The sequence below is a fragment of the Aedes albopictus genome, chromosome 3 (assembly GCF_035046485.1).
Source record: "Aedes albopictus strain Foshan chromosome 3, AalbF5, whole genome shotgun sequence".
NCBI classification, from domain to species: domain Eukaryota; kingdom Metazoa; phylum Arthropoda; class Insecta; order Diptera; family Culicidae; genus Aedes; species Aedes albopictus.
In genome coordinates this window covers 234,288,206-234,310,894 of record NC_085138.1, presented here as the reverse complement: position 1 = coordinate 234,310,894, position 22,689 = coordinate 234,288,206, and the positions used below count along the sequence as shown (strand labels likewise).

The 22,689-nt window shown below is 45.0% G+C and overlaps 1 protein-coding gene across 8 annotated transcripts in view; it reads left to right on the top strand.

Moving 5' to 3' along the window:
• Positions 1–22,689, top strand: part of LOC109401709 (ras GTPase-activating protein raskol) — a 441,723-nt gene that overhangs the window by 72,610 nt on the left and 346,424 nt on the right. For 2 of the 8 annotated variants that reach the window (XM_062859555.1, XM_062859554.1), the window contains exon 1: positions 16,332–17,010. The exons of 4 other annotated variants lie outside the window; for them this stretch is intronic. The gene's annotated coding sequence lies outside the window, so the exon portion shown is untranslated. Of the gene's footprint in view, positions 1–16,331; positions 17,011–22,689 lie in introns of those variants that run through there. 2 more of the 8 variants (XM_062859557.1, XM_062859556.1) reach the window with 2 other exon arrangements.

Below are 22,689 nucleotides of genomic sequence, written 5' to 3'. Positions count from 1 at the left end.
GGGCAGGATCAACCCCGCCCGCGCCCAACTGCTTGGCGGACATCAAGAACTGATGCCCACGTGCAACCCGATCTGACCTGCCCGTAAGGAAGGGTATCACTACCCTTCAGGCCCTATCAGATGCACCCGAAGGTTGCAGACAGCAGGGTCTCACCTACCCCGACCCTTGCCGGGGACCCCTTTCCAACCGCGGGCTCGGATCCAACCCAGTAGACCGACGCCACGACAGCACCGTTACCGGGACTTCTTCTCCGCGGCCACTTAATCGCTGTAAGGGTCGATCTCGACCGCATGCACCGGTATGACCTACGAAGCCGACTTCGAACCCCTGGACCACCTCTTGCAATGCATCTGGACTAGCCACTCCGAGTCCACGCGCCACTTCCTCTGTAGCTCCCAGACGATATGGGTGATAGCCGTTGAAACGGCATTCCAGCTAACCTCATCCCTACACATCCTCTGGACCAAGTTGTCCGGAGTTGTGTCCTCCCCGCATGTGGCAAGCATGCGGTCACGCATTGTGCGAAAACGCGGGCACACGAACAAAACGTGTTCCGCCGTTTCCTCTAAACCATTGCACCCTGGGCATTCGGGAGAATCCGCATGCCCGAAACGGTGTAGATACTGTCGGAAGCAACCATGACCTGTAAGGACCTGTGTTAGGTGGAATGTAACTTCCCCAAGGCGCCTATAAATCCAACTATCTACCCTCGGTATCAACCTATGGGTCCACCTTCCTTTGGTGGAACTGTCCCACGCGCGCTGCCATTTGACAGATCATGCAGATGAGTGGACTCGTGCAGCCTTGGGCTTTATGACCTTCAGCGCCGCATCGCCTACAAAGTTTGCGCCTGTCAGGGCCTTTGCAGTCCCACGACTTGTGTCCTGGTTCCAGACACCTGAAGCAAACCTCTGGTGGCTCGTGGAATGTCAGGTGACATACACACCAGCCCACCTTTATATTCCCTACTTTAACGGACTTTTTAACATCCGCCACAGGTAGCTGAACCAAAGCTATCTGTGTCCCTGCTGGCCTCCGTAGCTTAACGGCTGCGGCGGCCACCTGCACGTCGCACTGTTGCCGCAGTGCCGTGACGAGCTCTTCCACTTCGGTGATCTCGTCAATGTCTTTGACCTTCAGAGTCACCTCGTGTGTTAGAGCCCTCACCTGCACACCCTCACCAAGGACCTCTTCTGCTAGCCTCTTATAGGCGGCGCCCTTGTGTTCCTTCTAGCGCTTCAGCTCCAGGATCATCTCGCCCGTACGAGTACGTCTAATACTGCGTACGTCGGCTCCAAGACTCTCAAGCTTGGCGTCGCTTCGCATCGTCTTCAAGACGTCCGAGTACTTAGACTGTTCCGTCTTGATGACGATAGCGTCGCCTTTCTCGCGCCTGGCACCTGCCCTCCTACGCCTTGGCTTGGCGTCCTGCACTTCTACCAGCGGATTCGCCTTCTTCTTCCTCTTCCGCTCTACCTTTGTCCAAGGAGGGTCCTCTCCTTGAATCGCCCTGCTCTGAGGGCCCACCAGTGGTCGCAGCCCCTTGTTCCCATCATTCCGGGACGGGCCAGCCTTTTCAGGCCCACCCTTCCCAGCTTTCCGGGAACCCTGGCTGGGGTCCGACTTTCCGGCATTACTACCGACTTTTGGGGTTATTATACGCCTGGCCTTGCGGGCGCCGCCAGACAGCTCCTCACCTGATGGCTGCCTCGCCCGCTTCTGCGAATGCTTGTCACGTTTGTCACGAGCATTCGCTTCCACACTACTTCGGACTACCTGCGAAGGAGAAGGCCTCCGTTTGTGTAAACTTCGACGCATTCTCCTTTGCGGGTTCCGCCGCTGCAACAGTCAGCCACGCGACCGCGTGCTCCTGCTTGGCCTCATCGACAGACACTCTAAGTCGAAGCAAGGCCGTTTTCAGGTCCTTGCTTATATTCGACTTAGTTGTCGCGAAGTCGATGATTTTGCCAAGCTGCTGCTCAGCTACCTCTAATGCGGGTCGTCCTCTTCCTACTTCTTGGCTGATGGCCCTCAGCAACCACGCTCCGTCCATGACCTCCACCGGCTGGCTTGCCGTGGAGTGGACAGGAGCTCCCACGCTTGAGCTTCGTATGCAGCTTCCAGCACCTGACTCCTCACTTCTCCTTGTCGGAGACCTCAACAACCCGCTTCTTGCGAAGGGGTTGATCGCACCACTACTTCCTCCTATGTTTTGTTTTGAATTTTTGCTCATATTTGATTCCCACGAGTTGCACGGGAAAGAATGTCCACCACGCCAGAGCCCTGCATTAACGCGGTAAGGGACAGCTTACTGTGGGGGGGTGCCCAGGTACCCCACAGGCTCCGTTAAAGATCGAGCATCTTTGTCACCCCCTCGATCACTCATTCCTCGGCACGGGTCGCTTGACACCTTGAATTGGGGTTAGTAGTCCTATTCTTAGCCGGCAACTACGCGGCTGACTCGCAAGCGGGGGGGTGCGTCAGGCCCCAGGACTTCCGTCCCAGCTGCCAAAATGGCAAGACATTTCTGTCTATTGGAGACGTCGGGTAAGGTTGCTCGTAGTTTCCCGCCAGGCCAGTATCACGCGAAGGTACTGTCGCTAGGTAACTGGGCAGAGGCTAGTGAATCACACTGGGATCTGAATTCCAAAACACACCCAGCCTTTACCGTGCCCGTCCAGGCACATCTGCATATGGAATTCCATCTGTTGTACTGATCTGCAGGTTGGGCTGTGTTCGACGACGGCTCGAATGGCCATGTTCTTGGAGGTGGCCAAATCGATGCGTCGTAGCCGTTTTTCGTTCGTCAGCTGGTGGGAGCTGAAATTTCCAACCAAGCTGTTCCCAGCTCAGGTGTGTGCCGCAGCTCTGGTAGATGGTATGATTACGTTTAAACGGTCACACCGTGGATCCTGTCTCCTGTCCAACACACCTCCTGCAGTGGTGCGATTCCGATTCCTTGGTTCTTAGGAAGATCGACGAAGAAATATTTTTACGGCGATGTAGTCATACCATACATAAATTGATTTGTATTCTTGTCAGATACTTCGCAATAAGTTCATAAAACGACTTCAGATACAATAAAAATTGTTCCTTCGCCGGGATGCTAACATAAGGCTGAATTTCAGAAGGCTGAATGCACAAAAGGCTGAAAGCAAAAGGCTGAAAGTAACATAAGGCTGAATTTCAAAAGGCTGAATGCACAAAAGGCTGAATTTGCGAAAACGCAGGAAAGGAGTTATAGTACTTCTTCTTCTTCTATTTTATGGCGTAACGTCCCATCTGAGACAAAGCTTGTTTCTCAGCTTCTTTACGCATTTCTGCAGTTATTAATTGAGAGCCTTCTCTGCCAATGACCACTTTGCATTTGTATATCGTGTGATAGGCAAGAAGATACTTTATGCCCGCTGTAGTTAAGGAATTTTCCATTACAAAAATTTCCTGGTCCGAGTGAGAATCGAACCTGTCACTCTCAGCATGACTACCCGTTCGCTAACCACATCGGCTACATATATGATCCCTAGTCATAGGCTGTGCTTAATGAAGAGGCTAATGATGCATACCAACGAACACAGATTTTTCCTTCTTTGAACATGAGCTATTCTTTCGAGTCATGCTGCTGAGATTGGTTGCCATGACAGCTGCTAACAATGTCATCAGAGATTTTCCCTTCTTTTAAACATATGCTATTCTTTGGAGAAATACTATCATAGTTATGCAAGCGATCAATAATGCATAGCATAACGCTTCTCGATGTAAAACATAGTAACGGAAGCATGTTCGCCTAATGACAAAAAAGATTTAGTTTGGCCAACCATTAATCAATGAGCGGTAGTGTCCGTCAAATGTCAAGCCCAAGCAAACCAATACAAGTGCCAGGGCTGGTTGGTCGGCCAACTAGCAAATTTTCAAAAAGATCGTTATATCAGTGTACGATATGAATAATAAGAGTGTTATGTCTGTTTGTCTGTGATGTTAGTGTTGGGCTGGTCTTCAGCATGACTGCTTATGGGCTCGTTTTTTGAAAACTAGTTGAATCATTATTTCAGCCTTATGTTTTTCAGCCTTTTGATATTTTCAGCCTTTCGTTATTCAGCCTTTTGTTATTTCAGCCTTTTGTGTTTCAGCCTTTTGTACGTAACCCCCTTCGCCGTATATGTATGTATATATGCGATAGTAACATAAATTAGTACTTTATACGATTTATCGAATGAGACCCCTGATTGTCTAGGAAGGCCGTCTGCTAATGTAATTTCATAGCAACAAAGGAATGAACAAAAGTCTTATTTTGGTGTTTTTATGCTCTCATGTGTCAAATGAAGATGTGTACAAATAATTTACAAAAACTTCGCAACTAGTATGTTAATAAAAACTATTGTATCATCAACAACTCTCTCTCTTTTCATCATCCCGGGGACCTTGAAACAAATCGACAATGATTTTTCATAAGGGCCTAACTGACTTGATCGATTTCTCTTCGTCGACTTTCTCTTTCGCTAATTATTTGATCAAAACAAGCAAAATCATTATTCTTTTTGTTTCTATAGCAACATGCAGTCGTCTTCTTCGCATTTCAACCAAAAAATCTTTGGAAAACTCAATACACATTCTATGATAACACAAAGAGAGGATCGATGAAGAGAACTCGAAAATGTCAGTTAGGCCCAAATGAAAAATCAGTGTCGAAATAACCAACGTGGTCTGCCGGTGATCCGCTTCCCGTCGCACTTTTTTCAACCGGTTGTTGGTAAGGGCCATTCTACTCTCATTGTTGGCTACGTACATATATAAAACCGCACTTCATACAAGTGTCTATAGCCTCTCGAATGGTATGAACAATCGAAGAATTAAAATATGCGAAACGGTTGTACCAGTTTCATTTCACACACTCATTCGGTTCTATCGTGCTAAAGTACCTACGTGCGTAACAGCTCACTGGACCGAGAATCCCAATACGTTCGCCGGTACATACCTAATTTCATTCTTCAACGTATCAACGTTATCCAGATTTTTTTTTCGCATTCTTCAAAAAGGCCACTCATCATAACCCTTCTCCCGGGGCGTTCGAACAAAGCACGTGAGTTGAATTTGTATTGGCTTTTAGTTCCGAAAAGAGCGCTTCGCCCAGCGGAATCGCGCATAAATTTGCTCACTTCTGGACAAACAAAAAAAGCAAATGCAAAATTAGCCGTTTGATGGCGGGCGGCCGAACGTTTCCGATGTTTTGTTCCTTTCTTCCAGAGTTTGGCCGTGCAAACAAAACGTGGTTCAGTTGCAGTCAATCGGAACTAAGGTAACTCGACGCAGTATGTGCAATTTGGGAGCGTGCCGGATGCCGGCGGCGGTGTTGTCTGTTCTACCGGCTGACTGTGCCACCATCCGCCACCAGCATCGTTTTTGGCGCGGGACAATAAAGAGATCATGAGGCAGTCGCGTCGTTGCGCATCACCTATTTTCACCGGATGTACAGAGCGTTGCGCATTTATGCATATGGACATACTAGTTTCGAGGCTTAGTGGCAAGTTAATGGTGAATGAGTATATGTAGTAAAAACATATTTGAACCATATTAATGGGTACATTATTCTAAACAAATTTCCAGTTTTTAAATAAATGTGATAGATGATAGTGTACTCTGCACGATTATGCCTCGTATTCTACCTCAATGAAGCGGACGATTTTCGCATTGACATTCTTGTGCCTAAGGTTTTTTCACAAATTTTCGCGAATAAGATGCTCGAAAGCTTTTTCCTAGTCGTTAACCACCTGGTATTTCGAGATACGTTTTGAGCTTGTTGACGTGCTGCCGAATGATATGGAACGCGACAATATGGCTCACACGGGATCTATCGGCATGAAATCCTGCGTGACATGGGAGAGTTGCGTCAATCTTCTCCCATATCCGGTTAACAATCGCTTTGCAAAAGACACAGTTAATAACCCTGTTAGGGTGCCTATACTACTTATTCATCTCTTTTAGCGTGGTTTGGTGGATACATGCCTTAAGCATCGCAAGATCAGCAGTAATAACAATCAGTCCATAGTTCGCAGAACGGAAGATCGTTGTTTATGCTGAGTGCAGCAAAAAGATTCACGTAGACACCAATGCCACCCATGTAGCGAGGCCTTTGTAAGTTCAAATGAAATCGAATAATGGCAATATTAGTGCTACTACAATCGAGTGCTCCACTTGATTTCATCGAGTGAAACGGTCCAAACATAATTCAGTGGCTCAAAATAACACATGTCAAAAAGTTCGATGGGCCCCCTTTTCATTTCATTCTACATGATGCCACGATGCACTGGTCAACTTTTCAGCCAAATCCATTATCATTTCGTCCCCTTAATGCTAGAACTAGGTAACTCGAAATTTGACGTTCTTGAGTTGAATATATTATTATATCGAACTTTTTGAGCTCAATAATATATCCAAAGACCAATGAAATACGATTATAAACGGCGAAAATATTCATCGTTTTCAAAACTAGGTATCTCAGTGTAGAATTCAAGAACTGAGTGCTATAACTAGATAACTCGACATTTTTTTTAACTATTTATTGTTTTTATCAAAGGTTTAAACTAAAATAGTTCAAAACTTTTTCTTGTAGCAGAAAGAGTAGAAGCTGAATAAGCAACCAATGCAAAAAAAATAATTTTTTAAAAGGCTCCATACCTTTGGAACAACTGCATGAAAAATTGTAATATTTTCAAAGTCCTTTTTCTCGAGACTATAATTCTCGGGTTACCTAGTTCTAGCATTAAGGAGGCGATTTGTTGTTGCATTTGTATTCAATGCCTAGTGTATAACTTTTTGCACATGCGCCTGATCACTTTCCGGTCTTTTCGGGATATCTTGGGCTATAGTCTATTTTATCGGTCATGTGAATTAATAAACATTAGATCTCCTCACAAAATAGTCCCAGATTACCTTGGAGTGGTGCGTTACGGCGTAAAATCTACCAAATGACCTTGAAATCGTCCTAACAATGGAAGCCAGGTACCTATAGGAACATTCCAGGATCAAAAATTTATGTAGTTTTTTTTTCTGTGTTTCTGTTTGTGACATTTTCCATCCCTGCTCAGAAGTGCTTAAAGGAGTTCCAGAGGCTCTCAGGGGTGATTCAAGATGCTCAGGGATGTTTCAGGGGATTTAAGGGGCGCTTTCAGGGGCCTGAAGCGCCCCTGAAGCCTCCAGAATCTCATTGAAAGCCCCTTGAAGTTCTCTCAATCAATTTGAAATGATACCTCTTAAATCCCTTGGAATGCCTTTGAAAGACTTGAGAAACATGCTGAAATGGCCCTGAAAACCCCTTTAAGCGCCCTGGAAATACTATCAAAAATCCCTGAAACCTCTCTTAAAGCCCTTAAAACGTACCTGCAACACCCTGCAATTCTCTGAAATGCTTTGAAACGGCTGTGAAATCTCTCGTAACGCCGTATAAAAGCTCCTGAGGCCCTCTGAATCGCTTTGAAAATCGCTTGAAATGTCCCTGAACCCCCCGCAACCCCGTAATTTATGCCCTTTAATTTATGCACATTTTTAATTTATGGACATTTTAATTTATGCACTTCAGGCCCCGTAGCGTGGGTAGATCACCTTATAATGGTGCGTTACGGTGTAAGATCTACCATACCAAATGTTGATCTTGTAATTTTTAACTTTGTTAATTTAAATGCAGGAAAATTCCAAGATCATAATTTGTTCTACTTTTTTTGTTGTATTATGTTTTTCATTGTTAATAAACCATTTTTTTTCAGGAGGATTCAGGTAATTTTTGTCTATGTATAGAGAGATTTATTTCCGAAAATTATGTAACTGTTGTGAGACTATCACCATTTAATACTATTTTCTATTTCAGATGTACAAGCGGGCAACCCTGCAATCGGGACGCGAAACATCCTTCTTATTTTTTTGAAGGGTCAAGATCGCCATATCATTCGGTGGCGGGTTGTCCACGTTGTCCGCGTCGTTTTTCTTTGAGCCGTTTTTCTTTGTGTCGTAATGTCGCGGGTGTGGATGCGTTTTTGTTTAGAAAAATTGTTTTTTTTTGGATTGCCAATCATGGTTTTTTACTCGTTTTCCGCGATCTTGTTTTATTTTTTTTTGCCTTTCTCGTACACTAAGTGTACTGGAAAGGCTATATGTTAACTCCAAAAATGACTTTTTGATAGAAGGCCCGGAGAGTCAAATCACATATACCAATCGACTCAGCTCGACGAATTGAGGTGATGTCTGTGTGTGTGTATGTGTGTGCGTGTGTGTGTGTGTCTGTATGTGTGTGTACAAAAAAACTCACATCACTTTTTGCCAGTAAACCTCATCCGATTTCAATGACCGACGGTTCATTCGACGCAGAATCTGGTCCCATTGTTTCCTATTGAAAATGGTTCGGATCGGTTCAGCCGTTCCGGAGATATGCATTTAGGTGTTCCGGAACGGTACCCCAGGAAGGGACCAGATATGAAAATGCATCAAACCTATGCATGCGACACATCAAACCACGGCATTTTCGATAACCTAATGAGCGGTAAGCAGAAAAATAGTCTCAGACCATATCTGAACCGGTAGCGTTCCGGAATCGGTTCCGGGTGTCCCGTTGGAAGTGGTCAAATATACAATTGAACCAAACCCATGCATGCGGCACATCAAACCACGGCATTTTCGATGACCTGATGAATAATGAGCAGGAAAATCATCTCAGACCATATCTGAACCGGTAGTGTTCCGGAACCGGTTCTAGGCGTCCCGCTGGAAGTGGTCAAATATACAATTGAACCAAACCCATGCATGCGACACATCAAACCACGGCATTTTCGATGACCTGATGGACAATGAGCAGGAAAAAAATCTCAGACCATATCTGAAGCAGTAGTATTCCGGAACCCGTTCCGGGGTTCCCGCCGAAGTGGTTAAATCTGAAAGAGAAACAAACCCGTACATGCGTCACATCAAATAGCGGCTTTTTAGATTACCTAATGAACGGCCAGCAAGTGTTTCGGAATCGGTTTTGAGTGGCCGGAAGAGGCCAAATGTAAAAGTAAACCAAATCCAGGCATGTGACACATCAAATCGTGGCTTTTGCGATAACCTGATGAACAGTTAGCTAGAAAATAGCCTTTCGTCACACTAAAGACAACTGGTAGTGTTCCGGAATTGGTTCCGAGAGTCCCGTCGAAATTGTCAAACCCTGCATGTGACACCTTCAATTTGCAGCGTTTTTGGTTAACCGATGAGCAGTTAACAAGACAATAATGTTAGACCATATTTGGTTCAACCGGTAGTTACCCGGAATCAGATCCGGGTAGTAAAATGTAAAATTTAACCAAACCCATGGATGCGGTACATCAAATCACGACCAATCTTGTAAACATTCGACACTTTTTACTACCTTCATTTCGTTGCCGCAGTCGGGTGTCAGTCGGCTTTGATACTTTCGTGCGCTATCGTTACCTCTTACCTACACACAACACGAGCAGTAGAACGAAGATCAATAAACATAAGAAAGGGTCAAATCAATGTCATCTGACACGATGACATGTGTCTAATTCTAGCTTTACGCATAGTTTTCAGCCAATTCCGATTATGAAAATAGCCTTAGATCACTAGAGACTAGCTGTTGTGTAGCAGAACCAACGTTCATGTGAAAAATTAAATCGTGGCTTTGTTTAATGGCCTGATAAACATTAGGTATGAACAACAGTGACGAATAGGTCTTAGTTCTCATATATGAGAACAAAATATAGACAAAACTAAAGCGATCTCATCAAATCGTACCATTTCAGATTCCTAAGGTGTAAATTTATAGCAGGATGGGTCAATGGAAAAATAAGAATTTCATCGCGTTAACAGAAGATGGTGGCTGTTTTAAGGAATTTTGAGCTCTAAAACTATGTAAAATAAGTGTATTTGGTATGGGAAATATGTTCGGAGTCTACCAGAGTATCCAAGATAGCGGTCCAAAGTCCAAGATAATGGCCCAGTATTCAAGTTAGTCCCTATTTTATAGGATTTTTAATTCTTGCATTATGGGTATATTTTGTAAGAAAATATGCCCAGAATCCAAAATTTGTAATCAGAAAACCCAAGCTGTGCGCTGTTTTACAAGGCCTGCAATATGACTATAGTTTGAATGGGGAAGAATGCCGGTCTTCGCCCAAAACTGGTAACCAGAAAATCATAAACGACATGCCAAAATTCAATACGGCGACTATTTTATGTAATTTTAGGTGCAGAGTCCGAAAATAAATACCAGAACATCCAAGATGGTGTCTGAATGTTCAAGATGGCGGTTAGTTTAGTTGGGGTAGATATCCGGAGTCATAAAATGATGACCGGAAAATCTAAAATGACGTTTCAAAATTTTGCGGCTTTATGACACTTGTTTGGTTTGAGTTTTGGATCGTTGTCTTATATTTTCTGAATATTGGATGTTATGCTAATATAAAATGTATCCATATTGAGTAGATTTAGCAAGCAGTTTTCATTTTGTTTTTATGTCAATGTCATCAACATGTCGCTCGAGTTTTGTTGAAAGGATATTTTAAAGCACGAGAAAGGCACCATCACCGCTAGGTGGATTAATTAGGGTTTTTTTTAGATAAATTGAGATGTTCTTTGTTGTTGTGTAACGCGATTTTTTGTTTATTTTTTTTATTTTGTTATTTTTTTCTCGAGTCACCATTTTTTTTCCTTGCGCTTTAATCGGTTCTGCTTGTGCCTCACACTTAGCCGAAACATACTTATTTATACAATAAATAGAAAAAATATCTTTACATTTTATTTTTTTCAACTCGTTTTACGTATTTTTTTTTAATAAATTGAGATGTTTTTTTCGTTGTTTTCGCGTTTTTTATTTAAATTGTTTTTTTTTTCGGATCGCCATTTTTTTTTCACGCGTTTCAAACATTTATTGTAATGTTCCGATGACCCTGGAGGGATCGGTTCTGCTTGGGCCTCTTACTGAGCAGAAACATAATTATTTAAACAATAAATAGAAAAAAAATCTCTTTTGATTGCCGGCTTTCAAAAGATTAAATTTTAACCAACTAAACAACCAATGCCGTGGGTCCATCGTCAGCTTCAGGCGAATCCTTGACCTACATAATACATCTCCCAACCACCCACTCCGTAGTACTTATGGGAGTGTCACAGAGTTGGAGGCCTCTTATATAAGTGCTACATCAACATTTCCTTCCCCTATCCCAAGTTACGGTAAAGATGGGCGTGGCCGGGAATAATGACATTTGTGCTTTTGGTATTCTTGCATAAGATTGGAACGAAGTTAACTCCCCAGCTTTGTTCCGAAAAGCAATCCGAGCAAGATTAGCAAAAGGTACATGAATGTTGTTAGTATCCAATCTACGAAGTATACCGTAACTATGCTAACGCTAACGCTATTTTTAATTTATGCACTTCAGGCCATTGCATGAAAAGATGTTTCAGTGTATATGAGTCATGAGAACTTTCCGAATAATGAAATATACTATACTGAATCCCTGAAAACATAGCCAGTCTCTAAATGGAGTGTAAAGCATTTTTTAAATAATTCTTAAAGGTAACGGACAAAGGCTCATTTAGTAGTGTAATTATCAATCTCATTAATTTAACATCATTTCAACAAAAAGTATCAAAAACAGTACAACAGTGGAGTCTCGTAGCCGTGTGCGGTTAGGGTCACCAAGCTTATAATCGCACCATGCTATGGGGTGAGGGTTCGATTCCCTCTTCGGGCGTTGAAACTTTTCGTGAGAATAGTTTCTTCCCTGTTTCCACTGGTGCATGCTCCGTTGTCCGTTGTCTAATGTTAAGTTTAAAACAGTCTGTACAGCCGAAAGCTGGAGACGTTGTCCATGTCTTTTTATTTAAAAACATCGTAAAGATAAATCAGTTTTGAGCATAACGTTTGATCAAAGATATATGATAATGATCTATTTCTCTTCTTTTCTTATATTACAGGTAAGTGGAACTACGCATCTCTCAACTTTATCAAGATCTCTCGTATATCATACTATGCGGCCTCAGCATAGTAGAGCAGCAGGAGCTACGTTGAGCGCGATCCTAGAATGTCAATTCAATATCAGTTTTCCAATTGCTGAATTTTCTTCGGGTAAGTGATGGATACTTACCGCAGTGGACTGTATTGGATTTGGGATGGGGCTGGCTATTGGCCGGTTTGGCCACACCGGATGTGCTCATGTCCCCGCAGAGACGGAGCCAGATGGGAGCAAGAGTGTTGGGAACTCCTTCCCGGAATGCCCTCAGGTAGTGAAGTCCCAATGACTTCACCTTGAAAGTGGATACGCTCACGTCCCCGCAGAGACGGAGCCAGTTGGGAGCAGGAGTGGTAGGGAGCTCCTTCCCAGGGATGCCCGCAGGCTGTGAAGTCCCTGTGACTTTACCTCGGTAGAACTGGTGGACTGGGATAGGAACACCAACTAGAGTGCACGCTGGAACTGAGACTGGAGGTTGACCTGGTGCACGTACTGAAACTGGACTCGGAGCTGAAACTGGCGCTGAATCGGGAACTTGGATCCTGTAGCTGACGGTTAGATTTGGCACTGGATGCTTCGGCGGATTCGGCTTGGTTGGTGGTCGAGGCTTGGGCTGAATATTCTCGCTGGATGACTGGCATGTCTTCAGCTCAGACACGCGCTCTTCCGGGAAATTAATGGTCTCTTTGGACATGGGTAACTCTGCTTCCATGATCGTCGACTCATACGGCATTCTGTTCTTGTCGTTCAGAGACAGACCTCGGTTGATGGTACTGCACTCGTTGAGTTGCTTGCCGGCTCGTACGTAGGTGCCGTCGGTGGTTGTTTTGACTTCAATCAGACCGGCGGTGTCTTTTGCCGAAGCTTCCTCTAACTGGCAAAGGTAAATGTGATCGCCTTCGCTGGTCATGTCGATCACATCCTCGAAATTCTCTGAATGCTCATACCGTACTTCGAGTGTTGGAAGAGCAGCACGCGGGACCGGAGATTGGATTATATTCGGCTGCTGGTTTATGGTAGGCGATGGCTTTACATGTTGTATTGAGGTGAACTTCTCCATCCAACTCTCAAGTAGGATAGGGACTTCTTCGTAAAGTTCCAAGAACCTGAAGTAGTACTCGTTCTGCTCCTCACGCTGGGTTGACGAGGACAGGGCGATAATTTGATGGTGATGCTTGGTGATGCGGGTGACTTCATTGATATACTTTCACTTTAGCTGGGGTTAGCTGAGCGGCATCTGCGTCGGCTTGCTTGAGGTTGGTTCGGATTCTGTCTACATTTCGCTGGGCCATTCCACGGTTGTGGAATAGCGCTCCAAGCACTTCGTCGTTCTCAATAGTGTCTGAAGCCTTCTTTACAGGAGTACGTTTTGGAAACATCTTGGAATTCTTCTCGATGGACTTGTTCTTCACAGCACTTCACTGGATCAGGTTACAGGTGCCGTTGCACTCTTCGTACTTCTCACGGTTTATGAATTTCTTCTTTCACTAGGCCGACGCGCTTGTCACAACGGTGGAATGAAACTTGAAAGCACACTACAAGTCCCGATGCGATGGATATGGCACTCTACGCGACGACGGAATTGTCCTTTACGGGAGACCAATGCGTTGTCGCAACGGATGGAAGGAATCACATACTCAGGTTCCGAAGCGACGGATACGGAACTCTACGCGATGGTGGAATCACTCCACGTTGTCAAAGCCACGTGAACGCTTTGTCACGCTTTTCACGGATAATGGTGTTGTTCCACACCTACCGACGCGTCTGTCGCAACGGAGGGATGGAATCTCTTCAGGGTTCCGAAGCGACGGATAGATCACTCTACGAGACAGTGGAATCACTGACGGAATGTTAAGCACCACTATTCACTGAATGGGGCCACAGCTATCTACACGTAACGGAGGAATAGAAACACAAAGGTTCCGAACGACGGATCAACACACTACGTGACGGTGGAATCAGTTCGGAAATTCGCGCACTACTGCTACACTTTTCACTAGGTATGGTACTGGTTCCAGGTACCGACGCGTGTGCCGCAACGGAGGGATGGAATCACACACGGAATCCGCTGCGACGAATATAGCACTGCACGCGACGGTGGAATCACTCGGATCACGAATGCAATAGCAGCGTTGTCAAAGCCACGCTGGCGCTTGCACTTCACGCTGTTCTGAGCCGCGTGAACGCTTCTGGGTTCACACTCTCGCGTTATTGAAGCTATGCGAACGCTTCTTCACTACACTGCACGCTGTTGAAGCCACGTGCACGCTTCTGAAACCACACTGCCGCGTTGTCGAAGCCACGTGGAACGCTTCTTGGGCTACACACTACCGTGTTGTTAAAGCCACACGGAACGCTTGCACACACTACCGGATCGTATATCCGGTTCGAAGGCCCAAAAATTGATGGATACTTACCGCAGTGGACTGTATTGGATTTGAGATGGGGCTGGATATTGGCCGGTTTGGCCTCACCGGATGTGCTCACGTCCCCGCAGAGACGGAGCCAGTTGGGAGCAGGAGCGGTAGCTCCTCCCCAGGGATGCCCGCAGGCTGTGAAGGGTGGCCCACACTTATATGAAAAACAAAAACTTCGAAAAATACCAAGTCTTACCTCCTAAATCAATTGTTTTGGACTCCTAGAAGCTACGTTCAAAATTTGAGCAAAATCGGTTGAGCCTAAAGGGGCGCTCAAAACGCTTGAAGTTTGTATGGGAAAACTTGGCCAAATGTATGCAGAAATTTCAAGTTTTCGAATTTTGCCGCTAGGTGGCGCTGTAAGCGTTCAATAATCAAACCCTTTGGTAATATTGTAGGTGACTATATGCCAGAGAACTTTGTCGAAGACCGCAAAGTGATCCAACGGCTGTGAAAAAAGTTATACCCTAGTCAAAGTTAGGCAAAGTATTGAGATTTCATTATTGATATTATTCCTTTACATGTATTGGAAAAATAAAAATAAAGTTTATCCTCACTTTTCCTAGAGTATAACTTTTTTCACAGACGTTAGATCACTTGGCGGTCTTCGACAAAGTTGTTTCGCATATAGTCACCTACAATAATACCAAAGGGTTTGATTATTGAATGCTTACAGCGCCACCTAGCGGCAAAATTGGAAAACTTAAAATTTCTGCATACATTTGGCCAAGTTTTCCCATACAAACTTCAAGCGTTTTGAGCGCCCCCTTAGGCTCAACCGATTTTGCTCAAATTTTGAACGTAGCTTCTGGGAGTCCGAAACAACTGATTGAGGAGGTAAGACTTGGCATTTTTCGAAATTTTTGTTTTTCATATAAGTGTGGGCCACCTTACGTGAAGTCCCTGTGACTTTACCTCGGTAGCAGCCTCGATCGGCTGCCAGCACCTCAACTCCAAGTGGATGAGAAAGAACTCCGGCTAGAGTTCCAACACCCAAATCCAAGTAGATGGAAAAGGGTGATAGTAAAACCAGGAAAAGTATTTACTGAATAACTATGTATTTCTCTTCAATAAATTTTACTAAGGATAGCGAACGTTAGCCGGTTTGATAGAAACTGTTCTTGTTCTGTTTTCAGTTTTAAATTTGTTTATATAATCTTTTGTGTTTCTTTACAATAAATTTTATGTTTAAGTGTTTTAGTTTTAGATTTTGTCTTTTCAGCCTTTGATTTTGTTTGTTGCTTTTCAATTTAGTTCTTTTAAGAGTGTCTTGTGTTTGTGTGTTTGTGTATGATGCTGTGTCACAGCATGCATTAAGGGGGCGATATAACAGGTGAACAAACAGTCAAAATTTGAGAACTGTTTATGCACTCTATGAAAAGTTACAGCATGTTGAACATTTTTGTGAGAGAAAAAAAGTTGCCTATCCCAAACATTTTGGCCATCCACTATATTTGTCCTCAGATGGCAATTGGAAATGCTGAGTAAAAACATTACAACATATTTAAATTTCAATATTGTTTTCACGAGCAGATCAGATAAAATGGCTTATTCAACTTTCCACACATGTTTGACAGCCGTTGTGCTGAGCTGAAGTACAATCGATTACCGACACTACTGAAATAGTTTCGCTGTTCCGTTGGCGTTTTACAAATAAGTGTGAATCTCTGATACAAATATTCCAAATAATACAAATGTATATCCATTATTTGTTCAACAATGTGGCACCAAGCGCCTCCATCTGCCTATATACACATTCAGCCCAAAAACTCGTTGATCGATAGAAGCTCGAAAACCATTTCGGTTATTCAGCGTCTCTCAGTTTCAACCGTTTTTCGTACCATCTCAGTGATCGTACACGCGGTACAACGATCTTACACTGCACTCATTTTCCTTTGTGAGTGTCGGAATCTTGAATGGGTAGATTCAAATCGGCTTTTCCCTCAGTCTGTCTGAGAGACCCGCCGAACACTTCAAAACCATCCAACCATGCCGTTGCTCAGGAACGAGCGAACGTAGACGTACGCAAAAACGCGCAATCAGCTGAGCCGCACCGCAAGACTCGAACGAACGAGAGCCCCCTTCATAGCTGCATGGCTCAGCTAGCAGCACCACAGCACAGGCGCACCGAACCGAAGCGTCGTCGTCCGCCGACGGTCCGTCGTGTGTAGAGGAAAATAATAACATTTTCATAAACATTCAGTCTCTTTCGAACCGTCATCGGTGTGGCAACGCAGGCAGACCGACACAGTCCGTGAGTGAGTGGATTTCGCATTTCGGTTTACGTCGGCGCGGCATTTCAAACAAACCGCACGCGGTGTTGTTGTTGGTTGGCAGATTCCTCGGGAAGCACGCGCATCAAATTGCATCGCGGCGGCGACTGTGCGCGCAAAACGCCGCGCGTTTGCGATTTTTGTTGCGGCTGCGACGCGGAATATTATCGGCGCGGATCGGCAAATTTTGTTTCAGTGCACTGCGCGTGTATCGTGTGTCATCGACGCCATTGTCGCACCGCCGTGTCGTTGTCATCTGCCGCCAGACTGCGTTGGGGGTGACAATAAATGGGTTGCGGCTGAAGCGGTTTGCTTTCATCCGGTGGAGTGTATGTGAAAATAATTATATGCGGGAATGCGATATTAGCCCAGCGATTGATGTAGTGTGCGGTGAAAAAGGGGGCGAAGGTGGTCCTGTGGTTGTGCCCCCGTCGTTGAGAATTTGCTGAATGGGACTGTTTTGTGGATCGTTTAGGGTGGCCCAAGCTTATACAGGAAAAGTAAATTGTCTCGAAGTCTGAATTCTTACTCCTGAAACAAAAGATTTAGTTGTCAATATGATCTTCTAAAAGTTCCAAATGTCCGAAGCGGGAACAATACGTGGGAATTTAGCAAGATCATGCTCATCGTCAAAATGTATGAAGAAATTTGCAGGACTCATGTAGCCGAAGCTGTACACGCACGGATGTATTCACAAAGACCAAGCTGAGGATAACAGGTTCGATTGCCGGTCGGTCCTGGAACATTTTGTTATGAAAATTTCCGTGTTTTCCTAGGAACAGGAGTATCGTCGTGCTTGTCACATGATATACACAATACACAAGCAAAATTGCCATAAGCAGAAGATCATGTTGACCACCTTAGCTACATATATATTAGAGATTTGACTTGCTTTGGCCACCCTAGAGGGTCACCCATCGATCGGATCAGTTCAAATGGGGCGTGATGTGAGAGTGCGCGCGATATTGGCATTGAAAACGAATTTTTGAACAAACAGAAAAAAAGTGTGGGAGGATCGTTGATCTACAAGCAAACTGACCTGCGTCTGTGTGTGCTTCGTTTCGAAGTTGTTTACCTGCGAGCACCCTGCGAAGATACTCTGGCACTGAATGAATCATTGATGGCGAGTGTTCTATCTAGTTGTGCTAATGTGTGAAACGCTCTGATTTTCAAGTGCACAGGCAAGTTTGAAGCTGCCTAAATACTAGAAGAGGAGGATGGTGAGCGTGGTGTGCGGTCGGTCGTCGTGACGATGATGGTGATGATCGTAAATTACAAAAATAAAGATGATTCTCGGTCTGTACGGAGACGTTGTTGGTGTACTCTGTGAAGATGTGCGGCGATCACACGCGTTTTGCGGTGTATTTCGGCGAAGTCAGTGAACTGAATTTCTCCCGGTTCGGAGGAAGGTAGCCGGCAAAAACTGTTTCAGTGGGAGCGTCGTTGAAATGTACTGAACTGGACGGGGTGTGACTTGCCATGACATGGACTGTTTGTGTGATCTGCGTGGACTGCGGTGTGTTTATACGGCTGGCAAACGCGGCTCAACATGTGCACTCGGAAATGTGAACCGTGAAGCGTTTTATTGCTGACTGGGCTGGATGGATCGTTTTATTGTTTGACGGAACGGAATCCAGCGTTTGAACTGCGAATGTGAATGAAATCATGGTTTTGGGGGGAGTTGTCTGGTTTTATCTTTGAGATATGAATACTTTTACAGTCTTGGGTAACATGATCGTTCGATAATTTGAGTTAAACTACGGGCTCCTGTATTGTTCAACTTTCAAGCATGAAATAGGCACATCAACCTGTTAGTGCGTTCTCAATCGTTATGCGAAACAACGTCGAAAAACTCAGATGTGTCATAATATCCAATGATCATTTGCAGCATCTCGAGGGAGCTCTCCGTGGGTCAACACTTGCCTTTCTACTTGGCCATGACAACCCCGCAGACATCACCCTAGTGACCCCAGAGATTATGGTTCGACTACGTGCTTCAACCTATTCGGCACGAGCTTTTTGTAGGCTCCTCCTTGTTCTTAGGCAGGATGCGCAAAGCCACGCAATTTCCGAGTACCACCAACTAGAACACCTTTTGGGTCTTGGGGAGCGGCCGTTCCTTGGTATGGATGGTCTTGACATTGCGGGGCCGCCCGCATGACCGAGGGTTTCGACTGGGTCGGCACTTCACCGGTCGTCCATGAGCAATGGGGCACTAGATTTGTAGTAATGAGCTGAATTTTAGTATGGAGAGAAGGTCATTTCTACGTTTCTGCAATGAAATGGTGCAAAAAACGTGGGTATTATGATTCGTCCTTGCCTAGTTTGATGCTGTTTGAGCAAAACTTTGGATAACTATGTTGTTTATGTTGCAAGAAATGGAGAAAACAACAACACTGTTGCCCAAAGCTTTACTCAAACAGCATTAAATTAGGCAAGGAATCATAATACCCACGCTTTTTGCACCATTTCATTGCAGAAACGGAGAAATGATCTTCTCACCATACTAAAATTCAGCTCATTACTACAAATCTAGTACTCCACCGATCTGTCCTATAGCTCTACAAATTCTAACTTGACGAGACCAGTCATCCACGATAGCTATCGGTGGCCTTGCTTCGGCTAAGGCAGTCTTCGTCCATATTTAACCCTCTTCCGAATCGCCAGACGGTCACAAACAATACGTGAACTCATCGTCAACACACTAATCTGAGTTAGGGCTAATACCAGGACTCTAAAAGGTTACATCAATGATGGACTTTGTGTTCAGTCTTGCCTTAGATTGGACCAAAGCCTAGTCTCTTCTGTTGGTCAAACGGCTGTCCCATTCGACCATCCATGCGTTGAAGATGCGTTCGATAACTACGGAACTCAACCCTGACAGTGAACTTGATCTAGCATAGACAAGAACTGATCCATCGGTCACCTGAGGGGGTGGATGTCATAGGAACTGCAGTAGTGTACACTCCGTTGATCATCGCTATTTCGAAGCCCTTGTTCAACATGGAAACTATCTCTTGAACTGGAAACCGACCTATTATCCAGATCACCACTACCTTAGCCTTATCGGCCACACAGTTCCCGTTGACGGTGGGAATGCTGTACCGGTCCGCCATGCAAGCGATAACTGTACTTGACTCCAACACAGACTGCCCCAGTGACTGTTGTGCGACCTCAGGTTCAGCTGTGTGACCTGTACTATTGTCGACTGTAGGGTTTCCCTCGTGTACCTCCCAGCCAACACGAAGTCGTATATGATGTAGAATAAAATGCTTAAGTGGAGGCCATATGCGTACATGCTTCTATTTAACCGTGTGTAAAGTGTACGCATATCGCCTCCACTTAAGCATCCTATTCAACATTATATGCGATTGTGTATTGGCTGGGCTGTGCATTAAGACCCAGCCGCTGCGTGGCCCATATTTGCCGTGCAAAAATCAGGCATTTTATTGACGAATTGCAGCCAACTCTGATCTTCCTGACTGCGGCCACCTTGTTAACCTCTCCTGTTGGACCGCGGCAATCTGGATACCTTTACCTTACCGGTCAGTCTAAGGCCTGAGGTTCCTCTGCTGTACGTAGGAGTCGTCTCCATTCTACTCGGTCTATTGCTGTGTGTCTCCAGTTCCGCACTCTGTGAAGGGTCCGCAAATCGTCCTCCACTTGATCGACCCCCCCGGCTTCTTGTACAGTTCAGATGGCTCTCGAAAACCATTTTAGTCGGGTTGCCAATCGACATCCTGATGATGTGACCCGCCCACCGGTGGCTCCCGATTTTCGTGGTTGGACGATGGTTGGTTCTCTCTCAGCAGCTAATACAGTTCGTGGTTCATTAACTGTTAGTTAACTTCGTGTGACGGCGAACTTTGTTTCGATCGTAGAGTTCTGCGGAATCCAAAGTAAGCTTGATTTCCTGCCACAATGCGTCTCTGAATTTCTCTGCTGGTGTCGTTGTCGGTAGTCACCAGTGAGCCCAAGTACACGAATTCTTCAACGGTCTCGATTTCATCACCGTCGATAGAATTTCAGGGTGGCGGGTACGGTGAACTCTCTCTGGAACCCTTTGACATCATGTACTTTGCCTTCGACACATCCGATTGGCCTAGCTTAATTCTTCAGTTGGATGAACGTTTCCGCTATCGTCTCAAACTTGCGAGCAATAATATCAATATCATCACTGAAACCAAGCAGCTGAACGGACTTCGTAAAATCGTTTCACTCGTGTTTATCCCCGCTCTCCTTATTCTTTAAAACAATGTTAAACAGCAAGCACGAAATACCACCACGTTGCCGTAACCCTCTGTGAGATTCTAAAGGATTCGAGAGTGTCCCTGATATTTGAACTACGCACATCACTCGATCCATCGTTGTCTTGGTCAATCGTTTCAGTTTTTCTGGAAATCTGTATTTATGCATAATCTGCCGTATCGATCGATTGTATCATACGACGATTTGAAATCGATGAACAAGTGATGTGTGGGCACGTCGTGTTTGCGGCATTTTTACAACACCAGGTGGATGGCAAATATCTGGTCCGTTGTAGCACGTTCACCCATGAACCCTGCCGTATATTGCCCATGAACTCTCTTGCAATCGGTGATAGACGCAGCCATAGAACTCGGGGAGTATTTTGTAGGCAGCGCTCAGTAGTGTGATCGTGTGATAGATCCCGCAATCCACATTGTAGCCCTTTTTGAAGCTGGGACACACGATACCTTCCATCCATTCCCCCACAAATACTTCCTCCTCCCAAATCTGGTTAATGACCCAGTATAGTGCTCTCATCAGTGCTTCTCCAGATACCTATTGTTTCTTTTTCGCAGGTGGAATAATACACTTAGAACATTGATATCGAACTGCTGTCAAAGAGCGACTACGAGCTCCTCGGCGTCGGTTTTACACTATAAGAGTTGCCTCCACTGTCTGAGCTCTACCTGTATCCCTTCACCCAGAACCTCTTGGACAAGTGCCTTATAGGACGTGCGTTTCTGCATTATCTTCTTTCTTCTTCAGGATCAAACTAATTTCCCCCATCCTGTAGCGCCGATTATCGTTTCTCAAGACCCTCAGTACGCCAACGTATTTAGGCGCGTTGATCTTCAAGTCCAATGCTTTACCTTTATTACGCTTGCGGGTCAGCATCATTTTTTATCTACTTGTATTTCCTTACCCTAGTCCAAGGATTCTCCCATTGCCCGACTGGCTCGCCTGGTATTCAGTGACGGTTAACCTTTTTGGCCTTGTCATTGCTCTGGTTACCCCTAGCGCGTTTGAGCCGTTTTGATTGCTTGGCTACACGACCTGCCCGTAGCCTTCACCTTGGACGGTCTACCGTCTTCTGTTGGGCGCTTCTCGCCCACAGCGGGACACACTTCGCATCTGAGCCATTCAGTTAGCTGCTTATGTTAGATACATGTCGCAACGTACTTTAAGGCTGCGTTACGGTTTTACGGGACGCCCACACTTGCCCACGTATCGTTTCAGGTCAGCGTCATCCGTTCCTACTAAGAGAATGCAGTCGCCATCAGCTCACTTTATATTCGGTATTCAACCGTTCTAGACTAACTTTGTTAGTAAATCATAAACAGGAGTTTACTGGTTCCTGATGTGCCCAAGGCTCTACTAGCTGGGCTGAAGTACTTTTAAAAGCGGTACCAGGGCGCTTGTACAGAGTTGCTGCCGGATGTGTAGGTTTTTCCAAGGATCAGCAGGGCTGATCTGGTTGCCAGATGCTCAGTCACCTCCGGAGGTAGCGCCAAAGGTGGTTACTCCACACTCACACAAATCTCAGGTACCCACCTTTAGATGTGTGACTTTTGAGAATAATTTGATGAAAAATATGAATGATTTCACTACAAGTCATCAGCTCTGTAATGACAGGAAAAGTTCGTTGCAAAAGGGGCCCATGTATTAACATTTTATTGCACGTTCTTCACAAGTTTTCCCCCGACTACGCCCTCCGCTAAAATACACTTTCTTTACCGTTCGATTACGCTTGCCCTACATAA